Here is a 10,721-nt window from a genome sequence, read left to right on the forward strand (position 1 = left end):
AAAATTGTACTGCATCCAGTGAGAGATAAATATCATTTAATGTACGCAGTATTTAAAATACGAGCTGCTAATAGTTTCTTGCCATAGAGACTCTGAGATTAGGTAGATTTATATTATATGCCTTGAGTCTTTAGTTGTATTTGAAAACTAGGATTCTAGTACATGAGAAAACACAAGAACAAATGAGAAGATTGATGTAAACAGTGGAATGAGAAGACAAAGGGTGAAGAAAAATGGGGAAAACAAGGAAAGAAAAGAAGGGAAGTTTAGTGTTGCGTCCCCTTTGACCACAAAACTCATAAGCAATCTAGCTAGTGTAGAATAATTCAACGGTGAGGAGTTCAAGAATCTGTCAAACAGCTGCTCAATGTGGAGAGGTGATTACCTCCAGTTCGACAAAAGGGATTTGTCCTTGTACTTGCATTTACTGAAAAATTCGGATCTGGAATTAAGTAGTGTGGTGGAATTCTTGGACTTAAAGGAGAATGTGCAATATTTCAGCTACCCATAGCTTACTTATGATTTCTACGGTCAAAGGGGACGTAACTCTTAACTTTCTTTCTTTTTTCGTTTTTACTCGCCCTCTGTCTCCCCATTCCACTTTTTGCATCAACCTTCTAGTTGTTTATCGTGGTTTCTTATGAGTCAGCGTCCTGGTTTTCAAATAGAGTTAATCATGTGCATTGAGCCAGGAGATTGCTTAGAGACACAAGATACGTTATATAAATCTGCTTTATAACATTGTCAATGCGGAAAGACATTATCATCAGCTCTTATTTTAAATACAAAAGAGCGAAAATTATAAATGCACACAGGTATTTAATATCTTGCCAAAATTCGTGATAGATCTATATGGAGTAGTGGTAGATGTTTTCAAGAAACAACTTGACGCGCTGCTGTCCAGAGTTGAAGTTGAATCTACATCATGCCAAGAAATTCAAAAGAGGGCAGCAATATCGAACTCCTTCCTTCACCAAAAGTCAATCAGAAAAGCATGGCCATCCAAAAGGTGATAATACTGGCGGTGCCCCGGGCTGTCATGCATAAAAGAATAAAAATGTGTGTTAAGCGCGCGCGTGGGTGCATGAATTGTATGCACGTTTGTATATGTATATATATAAATGTATGTAAATATGTGTGTATATATATGTGTGTTTGTGTGTGTGTGTGTATACATATATCTTTATAAACTCATATATACGTGTATACATATTTGTATGCGGTGCGTCTGCCTGCGCAGGCACTCACAGGCACTCCCGCCCGTACACACATGCATAAATAATGAATACATATATACGAGTATATACGTGCACAGACACACACACACATACACACATACATACATACATACATACATACACACACATACATACATACATACATACATACATACATACATACATACATACATACATACATACATACATACATACATGCAAAGTCTGAATATAGACAAAAGTTAAGAGAAGAAAGACATTGAAAGACAAGGAATACACAAAAATAAAAAATAAAAGGTTTATGTGCATTGACATTTCATCAAAACACAACATTGATTGCAAGACAAAGATCTGAAGGTTTATTGCTTGGAGCCATTCATCATACAAAGTGATATGAAGAAGGCATCAAAAGCCCTTTGATATCTTTTTCTCAAAACTTTTCAAAGACTTCCGTTATAAACGGTTGAATCACTGTTGTTGTTACTTGGCCTTTTTCTTTCTTACCTTTTTCGATCAAAGACCATAATAGTCCATTAGGCTGTTGAGAGAGCATAACGAGGTCATAACTTCATAGTTTAGATTTAGTTTCGCATTGAATGAGGAATGACTATTCATATTCACATATGTGTGTGTGTGTATGTGTGTGTGTGTATAGGCGCAGGAGTGGCTGTGTGGTAAGTAGCTTGCTTACCAACCACATGGGTCCGGGTTCAGTCCCACTGCGTGGCACCTTGGGCAAGTGTCTTTTACTATAGCCTCGGGCTGACCAAAGTCTTGTGAGTGGATTTGGTAGACGGAAACTGAAAGAAGCTTGTCGTATATATGTATATGTATATATATATGTGTGTGTGTATGCTTGTATGTCTTTGTTTATGTCCCCAACATCGCTTGACAACGGATTCTGGTGTGTTTACGTCCCCGTAACCTAGCGGCTCGGCAAAAGACCCCGATAGAATAAGTACTAGGCTTACAAAGAATAAGTCCTGGGCTCGATTTGCTCGGCTAAAGGCGGTGTTCCAGCATGGCCGCAGTCAAATGACTGAAACAAGTAAAAGAGTAAAAGAGAGTGTGTATGTATGTATGTATGTATGTATGTATGTATGTATGTATGTATGTATGTATACATTAGCTATCAGCCTTAAGAAGACCAACATCATGGGTCAGGCTACATCGGACATCCCAAACATACATATTGGAGACCACAGATTACAAGAGGTGGAGAAGTTTACCTATCTGGGCTCTACTGTCACCTACAACCTATCCCTTGACGCTGAGCTCAATATACGCATTGGCAAGGCAGCTGCTGCGATGGCCCAAATCTCCAAACGGGCTTGGGACAACTATAAGCTGACCAAGACCACGAAAATGAAGATCTACCAAGCATGTGTACTTAGCACTCTACTGTATGGAAGTGAGACTTGGACGCTATACACACGCCAAGAGCGTCGCCTAAACATCTTTCACCTGCGCTGCTTCCGGAAAATCCTCCGCATCAAATGGCAGAATCATATCCCCAACAAAGATGTCCTCAAGCAAGCAGGAATACCAAGCATGTTTGCACTCCTCACACAAAGACGTATGAGATGGCTTGAGCATGTTAGCCGTATGAAAGATGGCAGAATCCCCAAGGACATACTCTACGGAGAGCTTGCTAGGGGTACTAGGTCTGTGGGTAGACCGTTCTTACGTTACAAAGATGTTTGCAAAAGGGACATGAAGGCCTGCAACATCAATATTAGCGGTTGGGAGGCAGTTGCCGGCAACCGTGGAGAATGGCGACGTACCGTAAAAGAGGGAATACAAAGGAGTGACAGAGAGAGAGAGGAGAAATGGAAAGAAAAGAAGAGACGTCAACAAGAAACTATGGCATTACAACCAGCCAGGAACAGTCTTCGCTACATTTGCGGTACCTGCCAGAGGGAGTGTTTGTCCAGGATAGGACTACACAGCCACAGCAGGAAATGTATCAGGACATGAAATGTAAAAGCCGGACTAGACTACTTTACGCGCAACTCCATTGTCTCCCGAGACAAAAAGGATGCCAACAACAATGTATGTATAAATTGGTTGAAAACCGCGCAAAGTGGAGAAATATTGTTAGAAAAATACACGTCACGTCTGTGAGCCAAAGTGAGTGGAGTACGCTGCTCTGAGGTGATCACTCTGTGAGCAAGATTCAAGTGCAATGCCTGCAGAAATCCAAACGGAATTGAAGCGTAATGTAAGCGAAAGATTTCTTATCTCGAGGGCTGGATTAGTCAACCACCTTAATGCACACGAACCAAGGAGAAATGAAGCAGCACTTAAGGCATGGGCACACCGGAGCCCTATTCTGAACTACGTACGCTGTGGATTACTGTGGATTACTGGGGATTACTGTCAATAAATTGATATTATAGAGCCCAGTGCAATGATTTGCCCGCGAGCCTATAATACTGCTAAAAGGGCCCTGTCTACCGTCACGTTCTCTGCGGCATATTCTGCTTGCAGAATAGAAGGTGGGTTGAAGAACAACTTCTGCGCACATAGCTGAGTTCAATTAAAAGATGGTACTATACGAGGGGTGTATGAAAAGTTTTGAGCTTGTACATTCATCAGAAGTCTTGTACCATGTTTTGTTTTTTGAGGCTCAAGACTTTTCATACACCCCTCGTATATCGTTGGTTTGATTACTCTACAGTTGGGTAATCCTTGTGATTCTTATGCATTCGCTACAACTTACTATCGTTCAGGCGTTTAATTCGGTCTTCCAGTTTAACTCTATGGATAAATTTTCTGCCTCGTCTTTTACTATGTGTTCGGGTTACATTCTTAGTTATCTTGTTTAATATCAATATTTTGTAAACATTGCTATCGAGCTGAAACACATTTCTAGTCTTAAGTGTATGCACTTAAAATTGCTAGAATTTTTGGAGAGCATCAGTTGCTCTTTTTATTCATTTTGAAAAGATGAGGTGCGGTTATCCGCTTTCAATTTTATATTACTATATGATGCCCTCTTGAAATACTTCTAAATGTTTGATTTATTTTAGCACTCTATCCGTTTTCTCAATTAGTTGTGTAGTATAGACATGTCATCATCTTGTCTTCCCACTTGCGAAAGTCGGATCTGGTGAAGAAGTGTCTAAGCTGCAAGGAGTGTAAGATAAAATGCATTGCCGTATTTATTTCGGTTCTCTATGCCCTGATTTTAAATTCTATCGCAGTCATATTTACTTTTCATCTCTAGGGAGTGTTTTCTACTATAGCCTAGGGCCGTCCAAAGCCTTGTGAGTGGATTTGGTAGACGGAAACTGAAAGAAGCCCGTCGTATATATGTATATGTATGTATATATGTGTGTGTTTGTGTGTCTGTTTTTGTCCCCCTCCCCCCAACATCGCTTGACAACCAATGCTGGTGTCTTTACGTCTCCTTAACTTAGCGGTTCGGCAAAAGAGACCGATAGAATAAGTACTAGGCTTACAAAGTCGATTTGCTCGACTAAAGGTGGTGCCCCAGCATGGCTGCAGTAAAATGACTGAATCAAGTAAAATGAGTTAAAAAAAAGCTGTTCAAGGTCTAACAGAATTATGGTGCCAAAGGTTAGTAATTCGAACGTACTTATCGTTTTTATGTTTCTACACATTTCTTGAAGTAAATGTTTTCCCTTTTGTAAGAATTCATACAATATGTACATTGAGTAGTAAAGAGTCTTGTGTTCTGTTATTCTATTCTACTTATTTATTTTCGATTGATTATAATTTGTTTACTTAAAAACAGGAATTTTGGAAAATAAAAGTTTTTTTTACAACTGCGATTTCTGTTTTTGCTTACGTGAAATTTAAAAAATAATTGAAGATTTGGTTGTTATTTCCAGCATGTGGAGAGACCTTCTAGGCTTAACTTCATGTGCTGGTTGAAAATCACCTAAAAAAGATTCTGAGGTCGACACATTCGACTAAAAATTCCTCAAAGTGGTGCCCTAGCATGGTCACGGTCTAATAACAAGTAAAAAGAAAAAAAATAACCGAAAAACGTAGCCGTGAGGCTTTTGTCCGCAACCCGTGTGGATTCATATGTACATCTTTCGCGTCAAATATATATATACTAGCAGCATAGCCCGGCGTTGCCCGGGTATGTAAGAGCCCCTAGTAGGCAACGACTAATCCCAATCTAGTCCTTTCCCTCTAGGGAACGAAGGCACATGTGTGGGTTGCAATGTCTTCTCTTCACTCGAATACTTCTGTGTATACGATGTTCCTAGCTGTCCCTTTGGGCGAAAATATGAAAACATAATTGTGCCTCCCAACGCGTGAACAGCCCAGAAAATGTGTTGCATATAAAAAGCTTTGATTCTCGACCCCATGTCGAATTTATCGACTTTTTCAGAACTGGGGGAACTTTTCAAAATTTTCGCTGCGTTAGTTTTGAATTATGACATTGGGCTATGTGTGTGTCAAGTTTCATCAGAATCGGTTGAAAGCCGTGGTCAGGGTGAGGGTACAAACTGACAGACACACAGACACACAGACAGACAAACTGCCGTTTATATAGAGAGAGATATAGTACATGTATATGAATTAGAGAACCACCATATAGCAATTCAACAATGATATACTTAAATCATACCATATAGAAAAAAAAATAAAGATACGGTAAAGCATTTACATAGAACTAAATAAAGTACGAAATAATAAATTAATTCGTCCACAACACTTTCACTTCTCTCTTCTTCCTTCCTTACCCTGTTCCATCTCTTACCTCCTCTCCATCACTCCTCGCTACACCTCCGCACCTCATCCCCATGCTTGACCTTCATTCCTTCACTCTTTCCTCCAGCAACTCCTCTAACTTCTCTCCTATTTCCTTTCCAGCTTTCCTTCTCAGTGCTTGCAATCCTCTATACACTTCTCTCATTTGCTCTTCAAAAATACTCGTTACTTTAGCGGAGGCGTTCGCCTTCAAAAACCACCTATTATATATCTCTCCACTTCAAAGTAACTTCAGCTATGTAACCACATTGTGCTTTTCTCGGACTTTTTTTTCTGCCCAGAACCTTTCCTCTTTCCTCTTTTTGACGAAGAGCCATGCTCGAAACGTCACATCATCTCTTTTTTTTTTTTTCATCTTAAATAGAGCTTGAACCTAATACATTCATTGTGTACGTCATTTTGACTTTTGCTGCTTTTGCTTTTATTTTCATTTTTGATTAGCATATATATACATATACATATATACATACATATATATATATAGACAGCATTGTGGCAACAGATTGGAAACGGCCGTAAGATATGTTACGACACCTATTTGTTATGTCATGCTTTGTATAAAAACTAAGCTATAAATGTGGTCCGCTCGATGTGTTTGTTAATCTGAGGTTTTCTCCATTTTCTGATTATATGTGTGTGTGTGTGTATTACGTGTTTTAATTAAAGTTACTTTGCTCACTATATTAAATATGGTAGTAAAAAATTAACTAGTTTACATTCATGTGCAGTTTGACCGAATGGTTAAGCACTTTCGCTTCGCCCACACAAGTCCTCGGGTTCGATCTGATTGCATGACCTCTTGGGCAAATGCAATTTGCTGAAACTTCGATCGAACCACACCTTATCAGTGAAATCGAAATGACGGAAACTTTATAGAAGCCCGTCGAGTGGTTTACAGCCGTAATTCAAAACATGCAAACTTGTCACACTGTTACACCAAGTCAGCCGGAGAATTACATTAAGGTCTCAAGTATCGGTGGAATACCCGGCCACCTTCACGTTAATTTAGAAGCAGGTTATTAAGTCGATGAAACAGCTGAATTCTTCTTGTCGAACGAAAGAGATCCACCACCATATAGTTGACGGAAACTATATGGAAACCTGTCGCATGCATACATACATTGAATAAGTGTTTTTTGTATGTACATACATACACATATATACATAGTATGTATCTGTACCTGTGATTGTCACTGCCCCACACTACTTACTTGACAACCGGTGTTAGTTTGTTTATACCCCTTTCACTTAATGGTTTTTTGGCAAAAAAAAAAGCAATCTTATAAGGACCTGACTACCGAAGAAACACAACATAAATATTGGGGTTGATTTGTTCGACTAAAACCCTTCAAGGCTATGCTCCAGCATGGTCGCAGTTTGATGACTAACATGTGAAAGATAAAAGATATAAAACACTTCAGAGAATATCCACTCACGCATACACACACCTTTTAACTCTCTCCTCTCTTTCGTTATTCATACACAGCCTCATTGACATACGCATGCCATGAGTCAACGAGAAGCCTATATGTGGTCTCTCGACCTGCTGAAAATAGCTGTCAAACTCTCCCTTAAATAGATACCCTACCATCACAAATGAGTTAATACGTATAGTCTGAATTAAAGACAGAATGATCATTGCTGGTATTCCTCTGGTCATAAGTCAAGCTCCATTAGGACTGACCTGTTGGCAAATAAACGCACATGCTCTATCTCCACTCTCTGGCCTTCTCTATCTGTCTGTCTCTCTCACTTTCTATCTATCTCTCTGTCACTGCCGCCCCATACAGACACACAAATCCATGTACAAATGCGTGTACCCACACATACACACACACGTATAAATGTACATAATCCTAATGCGTCAAGTTGAAAAGTTGACGTCTTCAAGAGGGCAAGGGGTGTTGTAGATGTATGATAGATAATTAAGAAAATAAATTACAAGCAATAAAAATGACAAAGCATGAAGAATACAAATATAAAATAAAATAGACAGTACGGAGGAAGGTTTGTGTAGACGCCGAACAGCTTGTGTAAGTGAGAGTTGAGTATAATAAGATAACGACATTAAAAGTGATAGCTATTAAATACAGGGCGAACGAATCTTGCGCGCCAAAACGATGGCAATTGTTGGGAGTAAGATGGAAGTAAAGACTTGCTTCAACAAGTTTTCATAATGACACAGAATAAACACGGAGACAATAGAATGGATATATATTGAAGAGAGAAAATATAGAAAGAGCCAACCCCATTGAGACAATATGGTTTGGTTTTTATAACCCTTTTATGGTTAATTAATTTGTACGGTAAAACAAACAAAGAAGTTGATAGCTTTTTTTTCTTCCTTTTTACAAGGTGACTTTTTGACTTTTTGATAGCCATTTTGAAAATATGAAGATAAAAGGGAGGAAGAATAGATAAATAATTAAGCTAATGAACATTGGGAAGAGATAGATGGATGAGAAGAATAATGATGATAATGATGATGACGACGACGACGGCGACGATGATGATGATGGGCAAGCGTCAGTGGGGATTGAGCGGAGGTGGCGGCAGTGGTGCTTGAAACATAGCTGCTGCTGCTGCTGATGATGATTTTCAGATAAATAATTTCAATACTTTAAGAGTATTGCTGCTATTCAGTATTTTCTTTTTTTAATTCCAAATGTTTGTACAGACAAATGATCAACTGAAATCTTTAGCATTTGGTTTCAGAAATTTAGTAATCTATATGTAAATCCATCCGGATTTTTACACTGTATGGAAGAAGCGAGAGTGTATCTTGAATGTCCCTTGTCTGTCCTTGTAATGTCCCCTCTATGTAAAACCTTTATAGGTTAATAAAGAAATACTATATTCGTATTATCAGTTATTCCATGTAGTGCCAGCACCTTGGTTTATTTTCAGAATTAGTTGACGAAAAAGCATAGTTAACAATGAAAACTAATTGTCATAAGCTTATAAGAATAAACTTATAGAGAAAAGTACTTCAGCTGTAGTTACGATCCCCTGTCGTTTTAACAATCAGTCCTTTCTCTTTTTTTTTTAACGATGTGTGTAGAGATTGGCTGCTATTCATGCAGATTAAACGACAGTAAAGAGTAGCACTTCTCAAACTGGGCAATACTGTAAAAATTTTAAATGGTAATTGAAGGCAAAGGGTGTAGTAGTAAGCAATAGATGTATATGTAAAGCTCCTTTTATTTTTGCTTTCTATCTAAATACAAATACAAAATTTACATATGCGCAGGCGTAGCTGTGTGGTAAGAAACTGGCTTCCCAACTACATGGCTCTGGGATCAATCCCACTGCATGGCACCTTGAGTAAATATCTTTAACTATAGCTCGGCCCGTCGTGGCGAAGTTTCGCTTGTCGTAGCACAAGTTTTCCGTCGATTTCCGTAAAAAACTTTTATTTTTTTACATAAGTAATGAGAGCGAAAGAGACTAAGAGGAAGCGATTTTATGACGAGGGAAGTTTGTCTTTGAAGTTACCGTCTAGGGGAAGCATTGATGTACATGTGTGTGTGTGTGTTTGATGGGGTGTGGGAGACAGTATGTTGTGTAAGTGAAGTGCTTCTGTTAGTGTGTGTGAAGAGACAGAGAGAGTAATGTGTGAAAGAGAGAGATAACTGAAATTTTTTACTCGGTGTATGTGTATATGTATGTCTGCATGTATGTGTGTGTGTATGTATCTATGTATGTGTGTGCATGTATGTATGGCCGATTCATCGTAATTACGATGAATCGGCCATACATACATACACACACACACACATACATACACACACATACTTACACATACATACACACACACACATACATGCAGACATACATATACACATACACCGAGTAAAAAATTTCAGTTATCTCTCTCTTTCACACATTACTCTCTCTGTCTCTTCACACACACTAACAGAAGCACTTCACTTACACAACATACTGTCTCCCACACCCCATCAAACACACACACACACATGTACATCAATGCTTCCCCTAGACGGTAACTTCAAAGACAAACTTCCCTCGTCATAAAATCGCTTCCTCTTAGTCTCTTTCGCTCTCATTACTTATGTAAAAAAATAAAAGTTTTTTACGGAAATCGACGGAAAACTTGTGCTACGACAAGCGAAACTTCGCCCTTTATATGTACCACGTCTTCGCGTTGTTGAGTTTTTTGTGTTTGTTCTTCTTTTTGGGGATTTACTATATATATATACACGCACACACACACACACTCATATATATGTGCGTGTGATTGTGTGTCTTTGCATCTATGTTTGTCCCCCTAACATCGCTTGACAACCGATGCTGGCTTGTTTACGACCCCGTAACTTAGCGGTTTGACAAAAGAGACCAATACAATAAGTACTAGGCTTACAAAGAATAAGTCCTGGGATCGAATTCTTCCACTAGAAAACCCTTTAAGGCGGTGCTCCATCATGGTCGCAGTCAAATAACCGAAACAAGTAAAAATAAAGAATAAAAGAATAGATGCAGATATGCTTGGTTTCGGATTTGGACAACTGCGCAGCGCCTTGGCACTGATGTGACAATATGGCCTGTGGATGGTCGTAGTAGATGGTTTTTGTTTGTCAACGATATAAAGCTTGAGAGGACCTCTCATATGGACTTGTGGTGTATTAGAATACTTGTATTTATATCGTTGACAGAGGAGAACCGTCTGCAAAAGCCACTATTTTAATGCACCACGGCTCCATAATAAGTCTGTTCAAGGTAAATAACACAATA

The sequence above is a fragment of the Octopus sinensis genome, linkage group LG2 (genome assembly GCF_006345805.1).
Source record: "Octopus sinensis linkage group LG2, ASM634580v1, whole genome shotgun sequence".
Lineage (NCBI taxonomy): Eukaryota > Metazoa > Mollusca > Cephalopoda > Octopoda > Octopodidae > Octopus > Octopus sinensis.